Source organism: Salvelinus sp. IW2-2015, linkage group LG36, assembly GCF_002910315.2.
Source record: "Salvelinus sp. IW2-2015 linkage group LG36, ASM291031v2, whole genome shotgun sequence".
Taxonomy (NCBI): Eukaryota; Metazoa; Chordata; class Actinopteri; order Salmoniformes; family Salmonidae; genus Salvelinus; species Salvelinus sp. IW2-2015.
This window is the reverse complement of record NC_036875.1, coordinates 873,974-898,809: the sequence shown is the minus strand read 5'-3', so window position 1 is coordinate 898,809 and position 24,836 is coordinate 873,974. Positions and strand designations below refer to the sequence as shown.

At 40.8% G+C, this 24,836-nt stretch overlaps 1 pseudogene; it reads right to left on the bottom strand.

The window, feature by feature from the left end:
* The window catches only part of LOC111959946 (striated muscle preferentially expressed protein kinase-like), a 156,581-nt pseudogene that overhangs the window by 95,498 nt on the left and 36,247 nt on the right, over positions 1-24,836 (bottom strand).

The following is a 24,836-nucleotide window of genomic DNA, read 5'->3' as shown; positions in this document are numbered from 1 at the left end:
CACTGCGAGGATGAGCAGCTGTCCGTCCTGTCTCCCTGTAGCGCTGTCTTAGGCGTCTCACAGTACAGACATTGCAATGTATTGCGCTGACCACATCTGCAGTCCTCATTCCTCCWTGCAGCATGTCTAAGGCACGTTCAATCAGATGAGCAGGGACCCTGGGCATCTTTCTTTTGGTGTATTTCAGAGTCCGTAGAAAGGTCTCTTTAGTGTCCTAAGTTTTCATAACTGTGACCTTAATTGCCTACCATCTGTAAGCTGTTAGTGTCTTTACGACCGTTCCACAGGTGAATGTTCATTAATTGTTTATAGTTCATTGAACAAGCATGGGAAACGGTGTTTAAACCCTTTACAATGAAGATCTGTGAAGTTATTTGGATGTTTACGAATGATCTTTGAAAGACAGGGTCCTGAAAAAGGGACGTTTATTTTTTATGTCTAAATATATGTCATGACAGTATTGTGATCATATTATAACAGGTTATGACAAGTTATGTCAGCTGTTATGACATGGTTATGACCATGTCATAACGTGTTATGACGCTGGGTGTCAAGTAAAACGTTACTTGAACATCCACTGCATGAATCACCATACAATATGAAGGGCTTTGAGATTAAGTTTAAAACAATTTATAGAGTTTACAGTGTATTGCAATGCCAATAAAAAGTTTTGTGAAAGATCTAGTTGCCAAATCCCAAACTGATCCCTTGCCCCTATGCTTAAGTTTACCACAACAGGATAATGTAAAGTGAAGGAGAGCCAAGTGATACACACGAGAGATCCTTTTTGGATCCAGTGTTACACAGTCTCACCTGGAATGCAGGGGGCTCCTTGAATCGTGTGTCGACTATCTTCCTTGTCTCAGGCCCTCCAAAGTCCATGCCTTCCTCCAGTGGGCTGAGGTACTCTTCATCAGATGTGATAGGGCTGCTGATGTCCCTAGGAACACCCAGGTTCCCCTGCGGCTCCTGCATGGGCTCTGTCGAATATACATTATAATAAGATGAAGAATAAAWTAGAAAATGTACTTTATTTTCCATGTTGTGAAAAGGTGAACAAGGCTTTATTGTTTTATGTCATTAATAAATGAGGAATCCAGTTTTTTATTTTTATCTATATATATATATGACTCATTTCAGGAAACTAGGTGTATGTCGTACGTCATTACTTCACAGGACAGACATTTGAATGTAAACTTATATTTTTAATCAAAATGTGTTTTATTTTGGCAGAAATGCCTTCTGGAACATGTGAACTTTCATGTGCCTTAATAACAAACTTGTATGCTATCTGTTAATGGGAATAAAATTGTTAAATTATGAGCCTAGTTGGTTTAGCAACGGAAAAAGTCAGAAAACTTTCCGCTAGCCATGATTGGCTGAGACAATAGGTGGGCTGGACATGCCGAGAGATGTGTTCGGATTGGTCTGCCATGTAGSWSGCTTCTGTCTATAACGTGAGCTGCTCAGTATGTGTAGGTAATCTTTTCTAACACAGCTTTTTTAAAGATATCGCTTACGAGAACTGCAAAAGTGTTGCTCTCCACTTTCTGGAGGACTGAGTTTTGAAATCAGTGGAATTAGAGTATGATAGCAAAGGAAATTCTGCTGTTTGATTGAAAATATGCAGAGGGAGTTGAAAAGAGAACACACAGAAGGCTATTGTACAAAACACCTGTCTCCGGATTACATCTTCAAACTAAAGGCAACCATGGCATCCGTGACAGWGAGGGAGAAGCGTCCATCCATGTATACGGGTAAGATAGCCTAGCTAGCAAAATGTTTTGATATTACACATTTGTAATTTTGTCAGAAAGTCATTTTCATTTCAAGTTTAAGCTTACTGTTAGCTATCTGGCTAACGTTAGCTGGCTGGCTCGCTAGCTAATGTTACATGTGTGATCTGTGTAGTAATTTTATTCATATTTCAGAGTAATTTGCATTGCTAGTTATAGCCTAATGTTAGCTAGCTAGCTAACATTGAACCTGGTTGGTTAGCTACCTGCAGATTCATGCAGGGTAGTAACGTTATGAGTTGGGATCATGGTTCATTGTTTAGCTAGCTAGATACATGTCGAAACAAAAGACTCCACTATGCAAGTTACCATGTAAATAGAATGTTCATGATGTCACCCTGACAACTGTTGATAGACAAAGCTGGTAAATTCGATATTGCTATCGACTCTGATTTCAGAGCACTCTCTTATTTTTTWAAGAAATGGTGCCAGTGGGTTAACCATGAGTAGTAAACACAGAAAGGTTGTGATTGAAGCTCCAYCTCCATCTCTCTCTCCATATTAGGCACATTCAACAAGTTGCTCTCTCTCTATCTCTCTCTGATATTAAATGTTGGTTCTTAGATATGAAATGTTGGTAACTGTAAACATGGACAATTGACTATTTTAGAAATGTAAGGCCCAAAAGTTATATTCAACTGCAGTTAATATTTCAAGAGTGCAACTTATATACATGTACATGCACAATGCCTTCAGAAAGTATTCATACCCCTTGACTTACTCCACATTTGTGACCCGATTCAGAAAACGATGCATATATCGCAAGTCGTTTGAAAGTTAAAAAATATTTTGGGCAGAAATGTCATCTTGAACATGTTAAACTTTCATGTGCCTTAATAACAAACTTGTATGCCATCTGTAAATATTAATACAATTGTTAAATTACGAGCCTTGTTGGTTAAGCCACAGAAAAAGTAAGCAACCTTCCCACTAGTCATGATTGGCTGATATAATAAGTGGGCTGGACATGCCGAGAGAGGAGTTCGGATTGGTCTGCCATATTGAAGGTTTCTGTCTATTTGAGTTTGTCAGTCTGTGTTGGTAATCCTGTTGAACTTGGCTTTTTAAAAAATGTATTGTGTAGTGGAGCTGCATTAATGTTGCTCYCCACTTTCTGGACGATCAAGTTTTGAAATCAGTGAAATTAGAGTATGATAGCAAAAGAGATGAAGAAAACACCTGTCTCCGGATTACATCTTCAAACTAAGGGCAGCCGTGGTATGGCAATCCTGACAGGGAAACGCGTCCATCCTGTATGATGATGTATACAGGTAAGATAATCTAGCATTAGCTAGCTACATTTTCAAATATTACACGTCTCTAATTTTGACAGAAAGTGGTTTCATTTCAAGCTAAAGTGTACTGTTAACTAGCTAGCTAACATTAGCTGGATGGCTCCTTAGCTGATGTTATTATTTGTTTCCCAGATCCGTTTGCTTTTCTAGTTAGAGCCTAATGTTAGGCATTGTTGGCACTTTGTTCATTGTTGGCACTTTGTTCATTGTTTTTTAACTAGCTAACGTTAGCTGGCTGGCTCATTAGCTAGCGTTACGTGACGTGTGTACAACACCCGTTCAATATGATCGGTGTCAATAAACGTCTGCAAAAAAGCGTAATGAAATTGTTGCCAGGAGAGCTGGTTAGGCTGTTTTCATGTTATCCAGAGGTAAATAAATCATCAGCCAGAGCGTCAAGTTTGCGCTATGAGAGTGAAACGAGATGGGTGGGGCTAAAGCTTAAGAGGATGTGAACGATGCTAAATGGGTGTAGACAAAAAAGAGCTCTTCACTAGATACCAAAACATTCAAATGTGGTTTTCTCAAAAGTGTGTTTACAAGTTGATTCACTTTCAAAGCAGAAWTACTTTCCCATTGTTCTTCAAATGCAATGATATGATATACCATTTTGTAGCTCTGAGTTACCAGTAAAAAACACCAGTCATATTTTGCTACAGGTGGTGAGTCACATTTTGTTGTGATACAGCCTGACTTTAAAAAATAGTCAAATTGAGCTCAGGTGCATCCAATTTCCTTGATCATCATTGAGATGTCGCTACAACTTKATTGGAATTCACCTGTGGCCAATTCAATTGTTTGGACATGATTTAGAAAGAAACACACCTGTCTATATAAGGTCCAACAGTTGACAGTGCATGTCAGAGCAGAAACTATACCATGAAGTCCAAGGAACTGTCCGCAGATCTCCGAGATAGAATTGTGATGAGGCATATATCTGGGGAAGGGTATAAAACTATTTCTAGAGTGTTGAACGTTTCCAAGAGCACAGTGGTCTCCATTGGGAAATKGAAAAAATATAGAACTTCCCAGACTCTGCCTAGACCCGGCCGTCCGACCAAACTGAGCAACCCGGCAAAAAGGACCTTGGTCAGGGAGGGGACCAAGAACCCACTCTGACAGAACTACAAAGTTCCTTGGCTGAGATGGGAAAACCTGACAGAAGGACAACAGTCTCTACAGCACATCACCAATCTGGGCTTTATGGGAGAGTGGCCAGATGGAAGCCACTCCTGAGAAGAAGGCACATGACAGCACATCTGATGTATGCAAAAAGGCACATGAAAGACTCAGAGCATAAGGCAAAATATTCTGTGGTTTGATGAGACAAACATTTTACTMTTTTGCCTGAATGCAAAGCGCTATGTCTGAAAAAAACAGGCACAGCTCTTCACCCATCTAACACCATCCCTACTGTGAAGCATGGTAGTGGCAGCATCATGCTATGTGGATGCTTTTCAGTGGCAAGGACTGTGAGACGGGTAAGGATAGAGGGAACAATGAATGGAGCCAAATACAGGCAAATCCTTAATGAGAACCTGCTTCAGGTTGCAAATGACCTTAGACTGTGGCAAAGATTTACGTTCCAACAGGACAATGACCCCAAGCATACAGACAAATCAACGCTAGAATGGCTTCAGAACAAGAATGTGAAAGTCCTTGAGGGGCCCAGCCAAAGCCCAGACTTAAATCCCATTGAAAATCTGTGGAAAGGCTTGAAGATTTCTGTTCACCGCYGCTCCCGATATAATTTAACAGAGCTTGAGAAAATCTGCAAGGAAGAATGGGAGAAAATCCCCAATTCCAGATGTGCAAAGCTGATAAAGACACACCCAAAACGACTCAAAGTTGTAATGTTTTCACTTTCTCATTATGGGGGGTTGTTTGGAGATGGGTGAGAGAAAAAAGCTATTTCATCCATTTTAAATTCATCCTGTAACACAACATAATGTGGAATAATTCAAGGTGTATGAATACTTTCTGTAGGCACCGTACGTGYATGTGAATTAGTGTCCATGGTGATATTGTAAAAAACAGATGCTTTGAAAAGGTCTCCTCCCTACAGTTACATTACAGTATACTAACACACTCAAATTTGATTTGATTTGATACATGTGACTTGAACGGCCGTGATGTTGCATCTAAAAAAAGAGTGCTGATAGGAAGATAGGAAGCAATGGCAAACAATCAATGTGTAAATGTGTAAGGATGAGTAAATCATTTGTACTTCAAACTATTTTTTATATTCTGTCACACTTTATAATAACATTTATTTATTAGCACTTGTACATTATTTATAAACTATTGTGGTTTGAGATCTTCACTGAGTGTGAGCTAACGTTAGCTAACGCTGTCACCTCAGTAGCTAACCTTAACCTGGCTAGCACTGTGAATCTAGCTAACTAATAACTCACTGTACAGCTGATGTGGATGTACATGGGTGGAAGGACCACAACAAACCTTATTCTCTTCAATATGGGTTCTATGCTGGGGCCATACGTCAAATCAACTGCCCCAAAATGAGTTACAAAGAACATGAATGTGGTGCTGACTGATGATTGGCCAACACTATTGCCAATCATCCCACACGGTAGGCGGGACATAAAAAGGGTATATCTGCATTCACAACACTATTAATAAATAGTAATTGTATTAATTGTAAACATTTATAAATACATTAAGGCTTATAAGCATTTCAATTCATAAGTATGACATGTCTTAAAAAATTACTTGTATCAGTTTTTATAATAACTTTACGCATAACTTTATCTCTGCCTCATATTACTGAATAGCTGAAATTAAAAAACATCTCTACAAATATTTATTGATGGATATACAACTGTCTCTGTCAGCTGTAACGGATATTGCTGTTGCACAAGGACACAGTCCCCATATATTGGATTGGAGCAAGAACAATCAGTGTTTTGTGTGATGATGTAGGCTAATCTTTATAGTTGCTGCCATATCATAGCTACTAGATTATCGTGCAACTACCGCATGAGTAGGCTACCAAGCTGCTCCACCTCTGGGCAGCAGAACATTCTAGGCAGCCCGAGAATGTTYACCCAGACCAGTAACCAGGGTCTGAYAATGGGCGAGTTCGTTTTCCATAGCCCAGAGCACTATTTTTCCTTTCGTCGTTTGTCAACTATTGCTTTAGACTACCTTTTATTTGCGATGATAATCTTCCTAGATATTATACTACCATATCGTAGCGAGAGTTGCTGAAAAAAGAAATTAGTCAATGTTTGCAATCATAATGAGAAAAGAATCRCTGCCTCTATGTGTCTTGCTTGTGTTGAACCAGAATCTGACCTTAGTGGAGACGTTGAACATCTCCTGTAAAGCCAGATTCTGGTTCAGTGTTTGATATGCTTGGCTAAATTACTGTTACAACAGACAACAACGTTTGTACRAAAATGTCGATCATGTCTTTTGTGTACAGCAGGATAGCTGCATGTAGCCTAACACCMCAACTGAAAAAATAAATCACGCTTGAGCCATGGAACGCATCGTTCGAACATATCAACCATACTGTATCTTTAGTGTACAACATTAAGTTTCCACTCCATGTCAATGAGGGGGAAGCGGCAGTGGGAGCACTGAGCAGAAGCTACATAGGCAACAGAGTGGGCAGCAGCTGTGTTTGCGCACATGCGCAGAAATCTTCATATCAATAGCCACGGCAAGTCRGGTTCCAAAAAATGGTGTCAGCCTTCTCTCCCGATCCAATTTCGCTCTGGTACTGCTCAGCCACAAGCTCTGGGCATGCTCTGCCTTTTWCATTTACTTCATGACTATTCTTTAGGCCTATTCAGTTTTAATTATTTAGCCAACCCCACCCACCGTAGCCTATATATAGTTTATATTATTCTTTCTAACATTAGAATGTGTAGTTCCTATTTTGAAGGAGTTCAAATGTATTAAGACGTTTTTAGGTAGGAAATACATATGCTGTCAAATGTATTTTAGTTTTTTATTGAATAGAAACACCATAATATACATCAATTAAGCTAAAATATCAGAGAAAAAAATTGTAAATAATAAAGGCCAGTATCTGCTTCTTTTCATAAATAAAAGACAATAAATCATCTCAAACTGCAGCTGTCAAATGATTTGCAAAATGCTTCACATGTGCATTGAGCGTAGGAAATGCGCTCTACAAATTTATTATTATTATTATTATTATAAAGACAGAAAAATACACATCTAAAAGCTWAATTACACAAAGGAATATTAGTGGGAATATAGCCATATAATAAACAAGAGAAAGGAGAATTGAATATATTTGAAAAGCTTAAAAATGTCAAATACATTGAGATGAAGCCGCTATTTTTGATAATTCTTACTGTGTCTATTGTGCTATTTTTTTGTATTTGATTGGAGAAAGAAAACAARTAGGCGGCTGGAACGGTTCAATAAACTTTAGTGAACTATTTACAGAAAATATATACAAAACAATACATATAGTAGCAAATCAGCCTGTCATTTCAGGATGAACAACTGCAACCTGTTTCGACTACTAATTCATATGCACATCAGAAACAGTTCTTTAGAGCTTGCAACCTCTGTCCCCATGAAAAGTGTGTTTAGAGCTCCATCTACATTCATTCTACCTGGGCCTATTGATCCAGCTGTGGATATTTACACTCTAAAAATTAGGGGTCCAACAAGRGTTCTTCTAAGATCCTCAAAGTTCTTCGAAGRACCTTAGGGTTCTTGGCACTGAAAATTGCCCCCAAAAGGTTCTTCCAAGAACCCCATAGGAGGTGGGGTTCATCGAGGACCTCCTTAGTTGGTGGGGGTTCTTGCAGGAACCTAATTGCCCAACTGAAACATTTGCATTTGAAAGGACAACAGGTGCAGGCACTTTTAACTGGAAAATGTAAAGCTCTCCTCAATTTAATGTAAAGTCTGTAGCTGCCCTGGGGAATTCCTGATTCTACCTGGATTATGTTGGAAAGGCATCCATCCATTAAAGAACACCCTCTGTGTTCTGTTAGACAGGTAACTCTTTATCCACAACATAGCAGGGGGTGTAAAGCCATAACACATATGTTTTTCCAGCAGCAGACTATGATCGATAATGTCAAAAGCCACACTGAAGTCTAACAAAATAGCCCCCACAATCTTTTTATCATACATTTCTCYCAGCCAATCATCAGTAATTTGTGTAAGTGCTGTGCTTGTTTAATGTTCTTCTCTATAAGTGTGCTGGAAGTCTGTTGTCAATTCGTTTACTGCAGAATAGCATTGTTTCTGGTCAAACACCATTTTTCTCCCTTTAATAAGGGTTGGTAACAGGCTGATTGGTCGGCTATTTGAGCCAGTAAAAGTGGCTTTACTATTCTTGGGTAGCGGAATTACTTTTGCTGCCCTCCAAGCTTGAGGGCACACACTTTCTAGTAGGCTTAAATTGAAGATATGGCAAATAGGGGTGGAAATATCGTCTGCTAKTATCCTCAGTAATTTTCCATCCAGTTGTCAGACCCTGACCCTGGTGTCATTGTTGATAGACAACAATATTTATTTTCACTTCTTCCACACTCACTTTACGGAATTCAAAATTACAATGTTTGTCTTTCATAATTTGGTCAGATATACTTGGATGTGTAGTGTCAGCATTTGTTGCTGGCATGTCATGCCTAAGATTGCTGATTTTGCCAATGAAATATAATTTAAGTAGTTGGCAATATCAGTTAGTTTTGTGATGGATGGGCCATCTGTTTCAATTAATTATAATTATGGAGCGGAGTTCATTTAAAGTGCTCCAAAGCTTTTTACTATCATTTTTATCTTTGTTTCATAGTGTAGTTTATCCTTCTTTTTATTCAGGTTAATATGCAGTACCTTTGCCAATTGGTTGTGCAATTTATTTTGCCTCATCCCTGTCAACCATACAATTGTTCAATTCCTCATCAATCCAAAGGGATTTAACAGTTTTTACAGTCCTTTTCTTAATGGGTGCATGCTTATTAGTAACTGGGATAAGAAATTTCATAAATGTGTCAAGTGCAGCGTCTGGTTGCTTCTCATTACACACCAAGGACAACAAATATTCTTGACATCAGCGACATAGGAATCACTACAAAACTTATTGTAAGACCTCTTATACAGTATATTAGAACCAGCCTTTGGAACTTTGGTTTTCCTAGATATGGCTAGTAAACTCAGCAAAAAAAGAAATGTYCTCTCACTGTCAACTGCGTTTATTTTCAGCAAACTTAACATGTGTAAATATTTGTATGAACATGACAAGATTCAACAACTGAGACAAACTGAACAAGTTCCACAGACATGTGACTAACAGCAATTGAATAATGTGTCCCTGAACAAAGGGGGGGGGGGGGGTCAAAATCAGAAGTAACAGTCAGTATGGTGTGGCCACCAGCTGCATTAAATACTGCAGTGCATATCCTCTCATGGACTGCACCAGATTTGCCAGTTCTTGCTGTGAGATGTTACCCCACTCTTCCACAATGCACCTGCAAGTTCCTGGACATTTCTGGGGGGAATTGGCCTAGCCCCACCCTCCGATCCAACAGGTCCCAGACGTGCTCAATGGGATTGGAAGAATCCGGGCACTTCGCTGGCCATGGCAGAAGACTGACATTCCTGTCCTTGCAGGAAATCACGGCACAGAACGACGTAGTTATGCTGGTGGCATTGTCATGCTTGGAGGGGTCATGTCAGGAATGAGCCTTCAGGAAGGGTACCACATGAGGGAGGAGGATGTCTTCCGCTGTAACGTATCAGCGTTGAAGATTAGCCTGCATGACAACCAAGCTCAGTCCGATGATGCTGTGACACACCGCCGCCAGACCATGACGGACCCCCTACCTCCAAATGAATCCGCTCCAGAAGTACAGGCTCGGTGAATACTCATCTCCTTGACGATTAACCACGCAATCCGACCATCATCCCTGGTGAGACAAAACCGCGACTGGTCAGTGAAGAGTACTTTCTGTCAGTCCTGTCTTGTCCAGCGATGGTGAGTTTGTGTCCATAGGCGTCGTTGTTGCCGGTGATGTCTGGTGAGGACCTGCCTTACAACAGGCCTACAAGCCCTCAGTCCAGCTTTTCTAGTCCCGCTTTTCTAGTCCAGCTTTTCTGACTGTCCGCCTATTGCGGCGCAGTAGAGCACTGATGGGGGAATTGTGTGTTTCTGGTGTAACTCGGGCAGTTGTTGTTGCCATCCTGTACYTGTCCCGCAGGTGTGATGTTCGGATGTACCAATCCTGTGCAGGTGTTGTTGCATGTGGTCTGCCACAGCGAGGACRATCAGCTGTCCGTCCTGTCTCCCTGTAGTTCTGTCTTAGGCGTCTCAGTACAGACATTGCAATTTATTGCCCTGGCCACATCTGCAGTCCTCATGCCTCCTTGCAGCATTCCTAAGGCACGTTCACGCAGATGAGCAGGGACACTGGGCATCATTCTTTTGGTGTATTTCAGAGTCAGTAGAAAGGCCTCTTTAGTGTCCTAAGTTTTCATAACTGTGACCTTAATTGCCTACCATCTGTAAGCTGTGTTTAAACCCTTTACAATGAAGATCTGTGAAGTTATTTKGATTTTTACGAATTACCTTTGAAAGACATGGTSCTGAAAATGGGATTTTTCTTTTTTTGCTCAGTTTATATTRTAATCACTACATCCGATGGATTTGGATACTGCTTTCAAGGAAATTTCAGCAGCATTAGTAAAGATGTGATCAATACATGTTGATAATTTCATTTCTGTGCTGTTTGTAAATACCCTGGTAGGTTGACTGATAACCTGAACAGGGTTGCAGGCACTCGTTACAGTTTGAAGCTTTCTCTTGAGTGGGCAGCCAGTCAATATATAAATCATCCAGAAAATATACCTCTCTGTTGGCATCACATGTTATCCAGATACTGACTGTTAGCACTTGGTGGTCTATAGCAGCTGCCCACCAGAATGGGCTTTAGGTGAGRCAGATGAACCTGTATCCATATTTATTCAAAAGTATTTAACATGAAATCSTCTCTWAGCTTTMCAGGAATGTGGTTCTGAATATAAACGGCCACACCTCCACCTTTGGCGTTTCTATATTTTCTGTATATTCATAACCATGTATTGCTACCATTGTATCATAAAAGGTATTATCTACGTGAGTTTCAGAGTTTCAGAGACAGAATATGAATGCCATCTGTTACTAGCAAATTMTTGATTTAATGAACCTTGTTTCTTAAGSTACATACTGTATGTTAACGTGGGCTATTTTAACACTTTTCTGGGGTGCTTGATTGTTTTTATTGCTTTACTGGGAAGCTTAGCAGAGGTAGACATGCTCAGGTTATTTATGTTAGTGCAGGGTGAGCTGCATACAGTTGACTTCCTGCTAGGGCACACCGTCTCAGTGCTAACAGTATAATTCTGGTTCATAGGCACGTGATTACTGCATACAATAGCTGTAGGATCAGCAGAGGCATTCAGGGCAGTAAGAGGGACATAAATTAGGTTACTTACATTGTGTCTTCCAGCACCCCTGGGATAATGTACATTTGCTGAAACATTATGACAACTCGGCGACACAATGGTAAGGATTAAATGAGCTTGGCTTGGGTAATTGAAGATTGAAGATGGAGCCAAAGGGGATGGCTGCCATTTTATGGGCCCCTAACCAACCGTGCTATTTTGTTAGTTTTATTGCATTGTTTGTAACTTATTTTCTACATAATGTTGCTGCTACCGTCTCTTATGACCGAAAAGAGCTTCTGGACATCAGAACAGCAATTATTCACCTTGAACTGGACAAATAATTTTTCTTTAATGAGTCGGACGAGAGGGATTTACTCCAGACACCTCACAAGGCCCTCATCTCTATCATTCGCAGGAAAAAGAGACGGAGATATCGCGGAAGGAGGTTGGGGTACCTTGTAAGGATCCGGCGACGAGTGGCTAATCTGCCTTTACAATCGGTGCTATTGGCCAACGTACAATCATTGGATAATAATGTGGACAAACTACAAGCACGTAAATCCTACCAACGGTACATTAAAAACTGTAATATCTTTTGTTTCACYGAGTTGTGGCTGAACGACGACATGAAAAACATAAAGCTGGCGGGTTATACGCTGTAAGAGCCAAAGACTTGACTAAACCCAAACTTTTTCTTTTTGGGGACGGTGACTGGGACTGTTTCGGTTTATTTTTCAAAACTGGGCAGTCCGCAATCACGTGACCCTTTTGGTGACAGTAAAAACATTCACGGATTTCATGAAAAGGCTTGTCAGAGGAAAAGCGACCTGAACGAGGCACTGATGACGTAATCAATCTACCTTCAAAACGAGGTGCTCCAAAGACAGTCTTGTTTGTCAAAGCGTACTCATCTGCCAACACTGCTGCCTGGGCCAATGTCACCACTTTTGTTCATTTAAATGAACTACAATTCTATCAGGGAGGTGCTTTTAAAATCCTCCAACAGCATCAATTCCGAATACCAGCAAAGGTGTTAGCTTTGCTGGCGGAACACCATCGATTAAACAGAGACGCTTGTCCCTTGCAAACTCAACAAAAAGTACGGTGAGAGGGTTTCTTGTGGTTCCTGAAGCGCTGTCTATAAGCTTCAGGCACCAACTCATAAGCCCGCAACATGGTAGTTTTAACTGTTTCCGTAATGTAAACTGTCTTCCAGCGAGAGAGCAGCTACTACTTCCTGGGCTTTCCAGACAATTTACTTGTAACAGGAAGCGGCCAAACCTCAAGTGGCCAATGTAGCGCAGCGGCCACACGCTCAAACGCAGAGAAATAGGCATCAACTTCCGACTCTCGTGAATGGTGGGACTAAAGCTATATTTTTACTCACATCGAAGTGGGTTGATGATGAGCAGCTTTTGGAGTCGTACCGGAGCCAGCGTCTAGTCCAGTTGTCGATCCTCACCTCCTTGTCGATTTCCATTTTCCTAATTTCAGATCAAATTCATCTGTCTCTCTTTATCTTTTTGCTGCATTTCTAACCGGGCCAGCCTCACCTTCAGCCTAGCGGCCCCGTCTGAACGACCTGAAGCAGAAGAATAAAGGATCGAATCGGGCAATGTAAAGGGGGTACGAGCAACCCCTTCTCCGCCCCTGTCCTCCGACTTGGCATCGGAAGTCTACCCGTCTCCTCGCAATGAGAGAATTCGGTTCATTAAACCCTCCCTGACTAGCACCAAAAGCTCAGCCTTTTAGGACTTTCTCAGGGATAACAAATCCATAATGGCAGCTATAGCAAAAGGTCTACTTTTCGAAACCTCACCAAACAATCAATAGAGGGCGCTTCAATGAACTTGGAGATGGCTGAGCAGCCATCTTGTAACAAGCAATATACTGAACACACAAACTAAACAAGTCATCCAAACTCACAACCTACCATCAACACCTCAATCCACTAATCACAGAGAGCTTAGTACAGCAGGGTCTGGTGGGTTTAATGGAATCCCCAGATGAGCCCCCATTATGTTACGCACGCCTCTGAAAGAGGGAATGCAACACCCTGCTACAACTCAACTCCCCGTGAAGCAAAAGAGGTATGAACTGTAGGGCGGAAAAATGACAACAAAGGCTTTACTAGGATTTATTTCCTTTACAACGGTAATATGGGGAAAAGGGGCTGGACGGAACCAAAGCAAAGAAAGTAAATATCAAGCTCCCCCTCTCCTATCTAACCTGCATACCCCTACTTACTAACTTGGCACCACCTGGTGCCCTAACCAAAATACAGGGGGTGGTCGGCCCAGGTCTTACCTAGAAGTGAATATACTACGGGTATATGTATGCCGCGGGACTCTTGCTAAACACTCCCAAAGTGCCTATTCTTTCTCTCTCTCTCTCTCTCTCTCTCTCTCTCTCTCTCTCTCTCTCTCTCTCTCTCTCTTCTCTCTCTCTCTCTCTCTCCTTCTCTCTCTCTCTCTTCTTCTCTCTCTCCTCTCTCTCTCTCTCTCTCTCTCTCTCTCTCTCTCTCTCGTCTCTCTCTCTCTCTCTCTCTCTCTCTCTCTCTCTCTCTCTCTCTCTCTCTCTCCTCTCTCTCTCTTCTCTCTTCTCTCTCTCTCTCTCTCTCTCTCTCTCTCTCTCTCTCTCTCTCTCTCTTAACAGACCACATGGCTTTTATATCTTCAGCTGCTTCTTGACGAGGGGGCGGGGTCAGCTCTCCAATCATCAAGATTAGCCATGGAGTCGACCAATCAGCTGGTTGGGGAGAACTCAGGAAGCTATCTCCTGAAACACACACTCAAATAYAAACCACAACACAGAAACTGGGGAACGTAACAGGCAGGATAGAACAGCAGCCTCTGGTAAGACAAGGGGAGGCGGTCTGTGTATATTTGTAAACAAAAGCTGGTGCACGATATCTAAGAAAGTGTCAAGGGTTTGCTCGCCTTAGGTAGAGTGTATTATGATAAGCTGTCTACCAAGAGAGTTTACATCTATATTCTTCGTAGCTGTCTATTTACCACCACAAACTGATGCTGGGACTAAGACCACACTCAATGAGCTGTATACGGCCATAAGCAAACAGGAAAACACTCATCCAGACGCGGCACTCCTAGTGTCTGGGGACTTTAATGCAGGTAAACTTAAATCCGTTTTACCTCATTTCTACCAGCATGTTAAATGTGCAACCAGAGGGAAAGAAAACTCTAAACCACCTTTACTCCACACACAGAGATGCGTATAAAGCTCTCCATCGCCTTCCATTTGGCAAATCTGACCATAATTCTTTCCTCCTGATTCCTGYTTACAAGAAAAAAMCGAAGCAGGAAGCACCAGGGACTCGGTTAATAAAAAAGTGGTCAGATGAAGCGGATGCTAAACTACAGGACTGTTTTKCTAGCACAGACTGGAATATGTTCTGCGATTCCTCTGATGRCATTGAGGAGTACACCACATCAGTCACTGGCTTCATCAATAAATGCATCGATGACGTCGTACCCACAGTGACTATACATACATACCCCAACCAGAAGACATGGATTACAGGCAACGTTCAATGCTTATAAGAAATCCCGCTATGCCCTTCGACGAACTATCAAATAGGCAAAGCATCAATACAGGACTAAGATCAAATTGTAATATACCCGGTCCTACGTTTATCGGATGTGGCAGGGCCTGCAAACTATTACAGACTACAAAGGGAAGCACAGCCGCGAGCTGCCCAGTGACACGAGCCTACCAGATGAGGTAAATTACTTCTATGCTCACTTCGAGGCAAGTTAAAATGAAACATGCATTAGAGCATCAGCTGTTCAGGATGACTGTGTGATCATGCTCTCCGCAGCCGATATGAGTAAGACCTTTAAACAGGTCAACATCCACAAGGCTGCAGGGCCAGACGGATTACCAGGACGTGTACTGCGAGCATGCGCTGACCAACTGGCAAGTGTCTTCACTGACATTTTCAACCTCTCACTGTCTGAGTCTGTAATACCAACATGTTTGAAGCAGACTACCATAGTCCTTGTGCCCAAGAACACTAAGGTAACCTGCCTAAATGACTACCAACACGTAGCACTCACGTCTTTAACGAAGAAGTGCTTTGAAAGGCTGGTCATGGCTCACATCAACACCATTATCCCACAAACTCTAGACCCACTCCAATGTGCATAGCGCCCCAACAGATCCACAGATGATGCAATCTCTATTGCACTCCACACTGCCCTTTCACACCTGSACAAAATGAACCACTACACTATCGTTCAAAAGTTTGGGGTCACTTAGAAATGTCCTTGTTTTTGAAAGAAAAACATTTTTTTTGTCAGAAATAGTGTAGATATTGTTAATGTTGTAAATAACTATTGTAGCTTGAAACGACAGATTTTTTATGGAATATCTACATAGTCGTACAGAGGCCCATTATCAGCAACCATCACTTCTGTGTTCCACTTACATACTCTGGCGTTCAAAAGCAGCCGTGCTGTAGGTTATCAAAGAACTGTCAATGAATAATCATATCAATGGATGGAGTCAGTGAAYGAATGGCTGCAGCAACCATTACATTGTCTGACAAGCTGCATAACAAATGAGGCCTAATTAGATAAAATAACAATGATTTTTTAATAAGTCATTCAAGTCTTTCAAATTAGATCATTCCAAGGGTCTACGTTATTACATTTTTTCTTGGGCATCCGTATAACTTTCATGAATAAGCATTAATAAAAAATTTATGAACTATTCATTAATAACTATTTAATTAATTGTAAAAAAAAGAATGTATAAGCATGATAACCATTTCAATTCTTAAGTATTAATAATCTCTTATTTATTAAAGTTATTATGCCTAATATTCAATTTGCCAATCTTGGGTGTTTTGGGTGTTTTTGTTCTACATTGTAGAATAATAGTGAACACATCAGTACTAATACATAGCACATATGGAATCATGTAGTAACCAAAAAAGCATATATTTTATATTTACGACTGCACTTGAAGAAACTTTCAAAGTTCTTGAAATTTTCCGGATTGACTTCCCTTCTTGTCTTAAAGTAATCATGGACTGTCATTTCACTTTGCTTATTTGAGTTGTTCTTGCCATAATACGGACTTGGTCTTTTACCAAATAGGGCTATCTTCTGTATAACACCTACCTTGTCGCAACACAACTGATTGGTTCAAATGCATTAAGAAGGAAATAAATTCCACAAATTAACTTTTAACAAGGCACACCTGTTAATTGAAATGCATTCCAGGTGACTACCTCATGAAGCTGGTTGACAGAATGCCCAGAGTGTGCAAAGCTGTCATCAAGGCAAAGGGTGGCTACTTTGAAGAATCTAAATCTAAAATATATTTAGATTTGTTTAACACTTTTTTGGTTACTACATGATTCCATAAGTGTTATTTCATAGTTTTGATGTCTTCACTTTTATTCTACATTGTTGAAAAAAGTAAAGAATTAAGAAAAACTCTTGAATGAGTTGGTGTGTCCAACCTTTTGACTGGTACTGTATGTCTATGTAAATGGTGACCGTGTACAAAGGAGTATTTCATACTCTCAAAGGAGTATTCATATTCTCATTAATTTGTACTCTGTAAATAATATCACCATCTTGATGGCTCAGGGAGCAAGTTTCTAATTTGAGTAATATAAGTTCTAGATGAAATAATTAACTGATGAGTTTTATGGTTGAATATATACATACATTATCCTATGCTTAAAAATCAAGACCATGGTGTAATTTACCTTACACAAGATGTGTGATATCTGAACAACAACAGGGGATTTATGGCAAGGAAACCGGTGTTCCTTAACACTGTATTGGTTCAATWTAGCCTCCTAGTTGCTATGGTAACTATAAGTGAGTTGGCTCAGCTGGAATATATTGCTTGCACACATTTTGTGGAGAGAGAGAGAGAGAGATTATGAAAGATGGAGTGGGTGAGGAGAAATKAGGAAATAACTTTATGAAGAACAAAATAACAAAGTACATTCTTTTGATCTGATTGGAAAACCTCCACATGAATCATTCACAGCATGACATCACAAAAGGAAGGTTTATCTAGGTCCCTATTTATGAGAATCACTTGTTGTTCAGAAGTATGCTGTTTTCTTAAAGACTTATCAGACTTTTTTCCCACTGATATTAATTTCCTTGTACTCATCAAATTTGAAGGCATTGATGTGCAAATTTAAATGACACTTTCTCTGCAACTGCAAATAAAAATTACACACACATAGGTCAATGGAGTGACTCAAATGTCCACWACATCCTTTAATTCATCTCTCTGAAATAACCGAGGACTTACACTTAGAAAAAAGGTTAAAAAATATTTTTTTCAGCTGTCCAAATATAACCCTTTTTGGTTCCATGTAGAAACCTCTGTGGAATGGGTTCTACATGAAACCCAAAAGGGTTCTGCCTGACACACAGAAGGGTTTTTCAAAATGTTCTCCTATGGGGACAGCCAAAGAATCCTTTTAGTTTCGAGATAGAACATATTTTTCGAGGAGTTTAGAATGGTATGCCATTACTGATGCAACCATCCAGGTACAGACCTCTGTTAGCAAAAGTTAGCTAAAGTCASGTGCCATTCCCAAAGGCTAAAGACATCAAGCAGACATCAGGTTCAAGGGGAGGGGGTGTGATCTAACCAATGCAATTTTGCAACTCATGCTTACCTGGTTTGACGGAAAGGGTGGCACTGCTAGATGCTCGCCCAGCCTCATTGGCAGCTGTCACACAGTATGTTCCAGCATCACTTGGTTTTGCACATTTGATGAGAAGTGAATACCGCTCTCCCTCCACTTTGACCCCATAGTTTGGGCTGTTAGTGATCTCAATATTGTCTCGCCTCCAGGAAACTAGATAAGGACACAGATCAGGACACAAATATAAGCTGAGGTGATATCAAAAATACATATTTAAGTGGCTTTGAACAGGGTATGGTAGAAGCTGCCAGGCTTGAGTACAGAACTGCAAAGCTGCTGGGTTTTTTCCCGTATGTATCAAGAATGGTCCACCACCCAAAGGACATTCAGCCAACTTGACACACTGTGGGAAACATTGGAACTGTGGCAAGCTTTGGAGTCAACATAGGCCAGCATCCCTGTGGAACGCTTTCAATAGCTTGGAGTCCATACTCCAACGAATTGAGGCTGTTCTGAGGGCAAAAGGGGGTGCAACTCAATATTAGGAAGGTGTTCCTAATGATTTGTACACTCAGTGTATGTGCTACATAGAGATTGAGATAGCTTGCCTTCTGGGAGAGGAGTGCCAGCAATGATGACTCTCAGCAGGACCTCAGTACCAGCAGTTGCCACAGTGTCCTYAAGAGGAAACTCAAACATAGGGGCCTCCAAGGGGTCCTCTTCAGCAGACACGTAAGAGTCGTCTGAAGAATCTGCACAGATGACGAAACGTAATTTGAAAACCCAGTTTTAATGAAATTACAAAGACATTCATGGCTGTGTTCAGAACTGAGGAATACCCATTAGCATTGGAGATTGAAAAGACAAGGTTAATAAGATAAGAAGCCTCTAATATACACATGACAGACATTTTCATTTTGACCAGAAAATATAGAAAATAATTCGCACCTAACTCTGGAGACATGGGCCAAGCGCAGCGACCCTTCCCCCGGGTCTTCTGTGTTTGGCCTTCTTTCACATTGGTCACCTCTTTAGACTTGTCAGTCTCTGGAGGAACTTCCTCTTCCATGGGCTCTTCTTTGACAATGATGGTAGGTATGATTACCTTGGGGGCTGGCTTGATTAACTCCACTTCCAGTTTCTCCTCAGATGGGGAGAGTGGAATATTTGTAGAAGAGGTAACCAGCCATGGAGGTTTTTGCAGAGGTTGTATTGGATGGTCTTGTACAACGGTAGGCTTTCTCTGTACCAATGGACTTTTTGGTTTATACTCTACTTTTCTTAAGGCTACCTCTACAGGTGTTTTTCTTCCTGACGATTCTTCCTTTGGGGAATTTTGGGCAGGAGATTCTTGAATGTCCTGAGACTCCTGCATATGAGATACCCTCTGAACAACTGGTGATGGAGACCTCTGAAGGATCTCCTTGATTGGACTGACTCGATTTTCCTGTCTTGTTGGCCTCTGTMCCGATAAGTCAGCCAGTTGCATAGATTCTGGAGTGGCTGCTACTTCTCCCAATCTACTGACTGTTATGTTACTCATGGATGGGCCCTCAATCTCGTGGGTTTGGGGCGAAGGCTGCCCCTGCTGTGCCTGTAGGTGCAGTCGTGGTGATTTTGGTGGCGCTACATTTTTAGGCTGTTCTGTCTCTTTCTGCTCCTTCTCCTGATGGGCTCGCTCCCTTTCCTGGAGCTTCTGGRGAATTTGCGGTGGGAGGGGCTCAATCTTCCTCAAGGGCTGCCTGCCTCTTGCCCTGAGYGAGAGCTGCTCGGTGGAGAARGACTTCTTCATGTGAGGTTTACCCACAAGCTTCTTGATTCGTTGAAGCTCTTCAGTGAACTTGTTCTYGATTTCCTGGACCTTCTGGGTGGTACAGGGCCTGCAGTCCTCTAAGGACGCAGCCTTCTGTCTGAAATTGGACCTCCGTTCGGCAGCGTCCTCCTTCAGAGCCTCTCGTAGKTCTTCYCTCGAGCTCTCTCTGGAGACGCCCAACCGGTTCCCTCCATCGTCTGAGTCGACAGACCCAGCGTGGTTGAACCCGGCCCAGGACCGTCCCGAGATGGAGCCTTCATGGTCATAACTTCGCCTTGCCTCTTCAAAACCGCGCACCTTCTCAAAGATCTTGGAGCTTGCTCTGGTCAGTTTTGGGGACGGCCTAGGCTGGTATTCCTTGTGGAAGTATTCGTTGACACTGACAGGTGTCTGAGGACGGGAATTCTGAGTGCTGCTTTGAGACATGGCTGATAATTTTGGATGCCTTAACATTTCCTCAAATTCAGCAGGGACTGTGTCTTGGTAGTCGGTTGGCACAAAATGTTTCTTGCAGGGTGTGAGGGGTGTGTTCGGGGCTGATCCAGAGCAGCTTGGCATTGGAGAAGTGGAGGGGCATTTAATAATTCTGGGGGAGGGGGGTGGGAGGACTTGTGGGGATGATTCCCTCAAAACATTTTCAGATTGGCTCCTGAAAGAAGATGGTTATGGGAAATGATCTGTTAGAGAAAGAGTTCTAAATGATACCTGGGCCAGTGTGAGTAATGTCAAGGATATCATTAACACTGGGAGTTCTATTTTYGGCTGGCTTTAAGGCAGTGCTATTGTCATACGCACATGCTTGTAGGCGCTTTGCTATCTTCCAACCCTTGCGCAAGGGTTGGTAATTTATCCGTCTAACATCAAGGTGCTTGCGCTGAGGTGGGAGGAATGGAAATATCTGAGCTGTGCCCTTAAAAACGTGCACCAAATTGCCAATTTCATGCAGTGCAACTGGGAATATTTAAGACCAACCAAAAGCTGGTCATAGCAGTAAGAAAGTTGGTTATGGCATCAATTTTGCCAGCGGAAGTGCACAATAGCCTAATCAGTAGCCTATCACCAATGTTTATTGAAATATCATCTTCGGGAGCAGCAAAAGTCAGCAGACATTCGCCTTTTTTCTTTATATTAGATTTTTTTACAGCTTCTGTAATATGTTTCGACTCATTRTGTRCAATGCCCATTGAATGAAAGATGTCAGTGACAGTAGAGGCCTTCACGGATTCACCTGTAGCCAAAAACCCGAGACCCGATCCGGGACCTGAGCGGATCCGGATCCAGAATTCTAAATAATGTCACGGGTCTGGGTCGGATCTGATTGTCATGCATCTCAGGTATGTGTAATTTTAACGGACTTATCCGGAAGGACCCATACAGATCCGAATGTAASTGCTGCGGTAGAGAGAGAGAGACATTTTTCTATTTATGCTTCTGCTCTTTGMTTTTCACGAGAGCCTGTAGCAATTGTTGTTGTTGTTGGCTAATCATAAGTAATCATAGAGGCAATAGGCTACAGTTATAGAGCCTTCAAGGGGGGCAAAAGTAAGGAGATATCTATTTAAGGGAAACGGGAGTTAAATTAAGTAATTAAAACTTCAAGGAGAGGAAAAAGCTACAACRATCAAGAGCCACAGGTAGACTGCTACTTTCACTGTAGTCTACACACACAKATTGGCCCCTGATAGATATCCACCTCTCTCTATCTCCTCTCCCTCGTGCTTTATCAGCTCCGGTTAATAAAGTAGCTTAAAAAAAATCCTTGGGTCTGGTCGGAACGGGTCTCTATATTAAAAAAATAGATTTATATCAATGCGAAGGCCAAGTTACAGATGAATAACTTTTTGAGGCTATTAAATCCTTTCAGTCTGGAAAAACCCCAGGGCTTGATGGCTTATCAAGCCTTTTTTGATATACTCAAAGCTCCATTGTTAGCTTGTTTTAACCACTCCTATARAAATGGTAGTCTGTCAGGTACTCARCAGGAAGGTCTAATTTCATTATTATTAAACAAGACCCAGATACCAAATATAAAGACMCAGTCYATCTTAAAAACKTACACTTCAAAGTCGTGATGCAAAAATAATAGCGAAATGCATAGCACTCAGAATTAAAAAGGTTTTACCAGGTATTGTTCATCCATTAAATGAAYGATACATTGGAGATAATACAAGACAACTACTATAAATATTAGAACATCATGAAACATCTAAGAAGCCAGGCCTGGTATTTATTGCCGATTTTGAAAAKACCTTTGATAAAGTCAGAMWAGATTTTATTTATAAATGCCTGGATTTTTTTCAATTTCAGTGATTCTCTTATAAAATGGGTAAAAGTAATGTATAGCAACCCCATGTGTAAAATAGTGKCTACTTCTCAGAGTTTTGAATTGTCAAGAGGAGTTAAACAAGGGTKTCCGCTGTCRCCATATCTATTTGTTAAGGCCATCGAAATGCTAGCTATTAAAATSAAATAACAACATTAGAGGATTAGAAATCCAAGGCTTAAAAACAAAAGTTTMCATGTATGCCGATGACTCAAGTTTTATATTAAGTCYGCAAGCTAGATCCCTGCAATGTCTCATTGAAGATCTAGAGACATTTTCTGGATTCTCTGGACTAAAACCTAATTATGATGTGTACAATATTACATATTGGACCTTTACCAAATTTTACTTTTACATTACCCWGCAGTTTACTTATAAAATGGGCTGACGGTGAAGTAGACATACTTGGTATTCATATCACAAAAGATATAAATGAGCTCTCCTCAATGAATTTTAATATAAAACTGATTAACTCCTTAGTCATATCTCAGTTTACTCACTTACTTATGGTGCTGCCTACTCYTGATGATTTTTTTTTTKAATCATATGAGCAAAAAATATTTMGCTTTATCTGGGACGCTAAACCAGACAAGATAAAGTGTGTCTATCTATACATTGARTATGAATTGGGTGGGTTGMGATTATTAAATATAAAAGCACTAAACTCTCTTAAAGCTTTACTTATTCAAAGTGTTACTTGAACCCTAAATAGATCTCAAGTAGATTACTAAGACAAGCTTCAAAATTGCCTTTTTACCTTCGTGCAGATTGCCATGTCTCATTTCCATTAATTGAATTAATTGAATCTTTAATTTAATATTTTTCAAACAAGCATTCCAGAGCTGGCTAACATTTATATTTCATTCCCTTGAAAAGATAGAACAAATATTACAACAAATATTATGGCTGAACTCAAATGTGCTGGTTGATAAAATACCTGTTTTCATGGAAAATATGTTTGAGAAGTGTATTTTGTTTTTAAATGGTATTGTAAATTGGAATGGTAGAGTTATGTCTTTCATGGAGTTATCAGAACTGTATGKGAAGGTCTGCTCAATCCAAGAATAMAACYARTTGATTACAGCATTAYCCCMAAAATGGAGGAGGCAGGTGGCAGTGGGAGGAGGTAGGGAACTGGTCTGTCTGCCCAATATAAAGGATCACAACTGACGGAGGAATAAAAATTGCATAAATAGGAAAGTATACCAGTTTCATTTGAGGACCAGGATGTTGACAGCTGTGCCATACAGATTGCAGAATAGTTGGGGAAAGATTTTTGATGTACCGATTCCATGGTAAAGGGTGTATGAGTTGATATATAAAATGACGCAAGATTCAAGACTTCGTGCTTTTCAGCTAAAAATATTATATAGAATTCTTGCCACCAACAAAATGTTGAGTATTTGTGACATACAATCATCAAAGCTCTGCAGATTTTGTTGTGAGGATACAGAATCAATAGACCATTTATTTTGGTCCTGCCCAGGAATAGTTGAAAATGTATAACATTGATCTAAAATTGACCCTAGAAATAGTACTGTTGGGAGATCTGGAGAGACCAGGTCATTCAATAACTAATACTGTATACTAATACTCTTAGTAAAAGTATTCCTCTTCAACTCGCAATCTGTGTATCTTCTGTTCGATTAGATAGATTGAAATTGTATGTTAAACATCACAGCATAGTTGAAAGATATACTGTGCATAGAAATCCGAAGAGGGTGGCCAGCAGAGATAGGTGGGATGGGCTGAGGGAAGCTGAGGGAAGCTGAGGGAAGCTGAGGGTTGGGATGTGTATTTGGAGACAAGTGGAAGTGGAGTTGCTGGGCGGGGTTAGAATGACGGTCAAAGATAGAAGTAATAATTAAGTCAAAATGAAACATTAAAAAAAGTAAGTTTGAGTGACACTGAGAGTGACACTGAGGGGCAGTGTTGTTACAGTTAATGCCGGTTTGCCTGAGGCTGATGCCGTGCAAGTGTTTGTACACATGCAATATACACAAACTCTCATTCAAATGCACACATGTGCACATACACAGGTAAATAGTGCCAAACATGCACTTAAACATATTCAGTTGGCCTTGCTGTTATGATTTTTGTTGTCCTTGATGTCTTTTGTTTTTTGCATTGTTTTCTGTTTTCCTTTCCAAAACACACCGCCCGGGCAATGAAGGAGTGGCTTCGTCAGAAGCATTTCAAGGTCCTGGAGTGGCCTAGCCAGTCTCCAGATCTCAACCCCATAGAAAATCTTTGGAGGGAGTTGAAAGTCCGTGTTGCCCAGCAACAGCCCAAAACATCACTGCTCTAGGGAGATCTGCATGGAGGAATGGGCAAATACCAGCAACAGTGTGTGAAAACCTTGTGAAGACTTACAGAAAACGTTTGACCTCTGTCATTGCCAACAAAGGGTATATAACAAAGTATTGAGATAAACTTTTGTTATTGACCAAATACTTATTTCCACCATAATTTGCAAATAAATTCATTAAAAATCCTACAATGTGATTTTCTGGATTTTTTTCCT